The sequence below is a fragment of the Montipora capricornis genome, chromosome 10 (genome assembly GCF_036669925.1).
Source record: "Montipora capricornis isolate CH-2021 chromosome 10, ASM3666992v2, whole genome shotgun sequence".
NCBI lineage: Eukaryota > Metazoa > Cnidaria > Anthozoa > Scleractinia > Acroporidae > Montipora > Montipora capricornis.
Window position 1 is genome coordinate 54,496,209 of NC_090892.1, and position 5,000 is coordinate 54,501,208.

The following is a 5,000-nucleotide window of genomic DNA, read 5'->3' on the forward strand; positions in this document are numbered from 1 at the left end:
ACTTCCACACAATGAATATCGCGGAACTTAAAAATATTTGCTTGAGCGTGGAGATTCAGTGACCGCGTTTTGTAATTGAAGCAATGATGCTACCGGTAGAAAGACAGCACCGACGGAGTTCGGTCGTTTCGGATTCAAAGTCATTTGGATTAAAAAAAAAAAAACATTCCCTGCTAGCAGAGGTCTCTTTATTTTTGCATTAGCTGGGCTGACGAGTACGGGAAAGGAGACCGCTGCTATGGGTCTGCTATTACAGTGCGGCAATATTTCCGTACATCCTGGTCCAGATTTTAAATTGACCTGTACTCGATGTTTAAAGACGCTCAGGAGAAATCAAGGCCGATGATTATATCGTTTATGCAAATCGCACTATCACTTGAAATGCTTGAATGTTGACTTCGAGAAAACAAAGCTGTGCTGTCTGTGGAGCCTTGGTTCTGTTTCTGAAATAACTAGTGACGTGGAATTTACCTCACTGAAAGTTGAGTTGCATCCTGATCTGCTGGATGTTCTGAAAACTCGAGGATTGAAAATAGCTCATTTAAATCTTAGGAGTCTGCCCAAGAAAATTGATGAATTGAGGCTATTCCTGCGGCGATGTCGAGATATCGGAATCTTTACTCTCAATGAAACTTGGCTTAATGATCAGCTGCCATCTGATGAGGTTGCGATCCCCGGTTTCAATTTGTTTAGGCGCGATCGCTCCTCGGGTCGTAAAGGTGGTGGCGTTGCATTCTATATCTCCGACAAAATACCGGCTGTGCGAAGATTCGATTTAGAAGATATGGCACTGGAGAACCTTTGGCTGGAGTTAATGTTTCCAAAGTCCAAAGGAATTCTTTTGGGAACCTGTTATCGCCCGCCGGATGACTCTCAGTTTTTGGAAATCTTTAAACAGGGCTTGGACAGAGTGTCGGGAGAGGATAAAGAAACGCTGCTGACTGGTGATTTTAATTACGACCTTAAAGCACCGACGCAAGGAGCAGATTTGAAGGCCCTAAAAGGCATTTTTCGCCTTCATAATTTCTTGTAACTGATTGACTGTCCTGCAAGGGTAACTAAACTTAGTGCTACACTTATCGACTTGATTGCGACAAACAATCCGCGAAATATTGTCAAGCATGCAGTGGTCCCTTTTAGTTTAAGTGACCATGATCTTGTCTTGTGTGTTAGGAAAATAAACGCTCTGAAATATGCACCCAAAATAATCGAATGCCGAGACTATAATAGAAATTACTCGCCTGAGGAATTTTGTGATAGCTTGAGCCAAGTCAATTGGGACCCTGTCAGACACGCCTCCGTCGTAAACAATGCCTTGGATCTCTTTAATGACATTTTCAAAGAGCAGTGTGGTCGGCACGCCCCTTTAATCAAAAAGAAAGTCAGGGGTGTTAACTACCCTTGGTTAACACATGAAATTAAGAAATTAATGCAACAAAGAGATTGTTTTCTGAAGAAGGGAAGACGGACAGTGAACAACAAAGTGCTCTCCGCTAAAGCCAATTACAATCGGAACCTTATTCAGGAAAACATTGATGACTCAAAATCTTTATGGAGAGCTGTGAAGAGAGTGCTTCCTAATGACAAGAAATTAAAAAAATCTATGTCTTCAATCAAAGTCGATGGTAATCTCAAGACAGACAAGAACGCCATAGCTGAAGGTTTTAATCACTTCTTCACCTCAATTGTCAGAACCATCAGTGACAAATTAACTCAAAGATCGTCCCAGATATCTTTTCAACGACAGCAGTCACCATTGCAAAAAACTGAAGCTACTTTTACAACCGAAAACTTCGAGCTAAGTTTAGTAAGACCAAATGTTGTTTACAATTTGTTGAGAAAGCTAAAAGTGAACAAAGCTACTGGATTAGATAACATTTCTGCACGCTTGCTGAGGGACGGAGCCCCGGTTATTTCGGATTGCTTGACTCACATAATTAACCTTTCCTTTTTATCTGGAGTGGTGCCGGACGACTGGAAGACTTCAAGAGTTGTTCCTTTCTTCAGATCCGGTAACAGAGAAGAAATGGATAACTATTGTCCCATTTCTATTCTCCCAGTAATTTCCAAAATCTCCGAGAAAGTCGTATATCATCAATTGTTTAGTTATTTAAACGCTAACAATCTCTTGTCGTCCTGTCAATCTGGCTTCCGGAAGAATTTCTTCATTGACCTGAAGAAGGCCTTCGACACGATAGACCACCATATCCTTCTAAACAAGCTGCAGAGATATGGCATATGTAACAGGACTCTTCTTTGGTTTTCTAGCTATTTAATAGGCCGTTCCCAACGCGTAGAGGTCGACAAAGCTCTCTCCTCGCCCTTGGATATAGCTTCTGGCGTCCCTCAGGGGTCAATTTTGGGGCCCCTGCTCTTTATATTGTACATAAACGACATGCCCTCCTGCATCTGCTTCTCGCAAGTTCTGCTTTATGCAGACGATACAGTGTTGTTTTTTACCGCTAAAACTGCTATTGAGTTAGAAGCAAGCCTTAAAGGGAACCTCCACTAAAACAACAAAATAACTTTAAACCACAGAACATAATGTTTACGGTTGGAATTGCTCAATCTTTTTCCAATGAAAGCGTTTGTATTCGAGAAAAATAAATTCCAAAAACGCTTATTTTGGATTTCAAATTTCCCGGGCGCCGCCATCTTGAATAATTGTGACGTAACTTGGTTGCCCTATCGTTCCAGAACAATAAAGCAACCAAGTTACGTCACAATTATTCAAGATGGCGGGGCCCGGGAAATTTGAAAGCCAAAATAAGCGTTTTTGGAATTTATTTTTCTCGAATACAAACGCTTTCATTGGAAAAAGATTAAGCAATTCCAATTCTAAACATTATGCTCTGTAGTTTAAAGTTATTTTGTTGTTTTAGTGGAGGTTCCCTTTAACAATGATATCAACCGTATGTCTTCGTGGAGGCAAGAAAATAAGCTTTTTCTGAATATGAGCAAGACTGAATATGTAATTTATGGCTCACACCAACGGCTTAAGCGGGAGGATAGTATAGGCTTATCCTGCAATGGATCTTCTTTGACAAAATCTGAGTCTTTCAAATACCTTGGCGTTGTGATTGATCAGCACTTGAGTGTTACCAACCATATTGAGCACGTGGTCAATAAGGTCTCCATCGCGAGGAAATTGGGTGTTTTTAGGCGTTTGAGACTTTCTATTCCCCTGGCTGCTGCTGAACGCCTTTACAAGACAAGGATTTTACCTATTTTTGATTACTGTGATGTGGCCTAGCACGGCTTTGGTAAGGTTAACTCTGATGTACTCGAGAGTTTACAGCATAGAGCTGCGAAGTTAGTTTTTCCAAATTCTGGTCTCGATACTAAAGAGCTGAATGCTACTTTGGGTCTAGTACCCTTGATTAATAGACGAAAACTTCATATTGTCTAACTTGTTAGCTAGAAAATGCCTTGATGGTTCAGTACCGCTTATCTGAAAAATTATTTTAACTTAAATACTTCTGTACACCATAGTTAATCTAGGGACTGGTTATGAAACCCTGGGAATTTCAAAAGCAGGAACAATACAGTCGCAATTAGATGTTGAACCGACAGTGACCCTACACAATCTTTTGTCTTTGGTTTGCAAGTTAATTTCGAATAAATTAGTCGAAACTTTTGATTGGTTATCCTGCCGGAAAAAGCGTGTTTTTGTCGGGTTTTGTGCAGGGTCAAGGCCAAAGAAGCGAACAAAAACATGAAACAAAGAATCTTGTCGAGTTTCCTAACCAGCCTTCATCTATTAACTATGTGTACACACCTTTACGACTAGACGCTGTAATGACATTTATTTTCCAAAAGTCAACCTTGAGGTCGCCAAGAGATCTCTTTATTTTACAGGCGCGATGGAATTAAACGGTCTTCCTCGCCATATTAAATCAAGGGAATCCTTTTTTGAATTCTCAAGGGACACGAAAGACGTTTTCCTCAATTAGATGATTTCGTGTAGATGTACATCCCAATTTTATTGATATCGGCCATGTAACAGTTTCCTTAGTGTTTTTTACCTTTTAGACTCTTTGTATTTTTACTTAAGTATTTTAATAACAGGAACCCCTTTGATACCAGTGCTTATTACACTGAAGGGGTTATCCTGTATAAATATTATTATTATTATTATGGGTCGAAATTCACTTAAGCTTTGATCCAACCGCCGTCCACAACCTTGGACGGCACTCTTCAAACCGCTTGCCCCATGATATGTTTGCTGATTGCCACTTGAGCCCACTGTGTCCCGCTCATTCCTTACAATTTTTTTCGCTTTTGTCAAGTGAGCCCATACAACATGAAGTATCACGTGAGGATTTGGTCGCGAAGTAACCACCGCGCATACTCAACACAATGACGGTCTCGACCCATGGCAGAGGTTTCTTTTCCCGTACTCGTCAGCCCAGAAAAGAAAAGCAATCTCTGCACGCACGGGAAAAAAACATTAAACCTGCTGAACATTAAGGAAATATAGGAATGATATTCGTCCCAATTATTAAAGCATCTTATTAAAGTAATAAAGCATCTTCAAACATGACCCTCAAACTATAGAAATCAGTGAAGATGATCATTATGCCGAGAGATGATGTTTAAATCAAGTTAATATTATTTGGTTTCAGATATACGAACAAGATTTGGGGCGACTTTACCGGCTTCCTAAATTATGACTTGATTTGGTTAATTGAACTGAACTGATTTCTTACCCTGATCTGACTCTCATTGAGACCCTTCAAGATTGGCAACTCGATTCGTCAACGGCTGGTTGTGTCGGTGGGTTGTAGATTGTTGACTCGGCCGTAGAATTAAGTGGTGGGTTGAACTCTTGTGAATCGAATTTGTAGGTTGACGTCTCAGTCAGTCTAGAGCTCTCTGCTACTGGACAAATGGGCAAACCCCAAAGGATATTGGCACGTGCCCGGACAGCATCGCGGTATTCTAGAAGATAAAACTGTACGTTACATTGAACGTCTAGCTTCAAGTTAATTACAGAATGT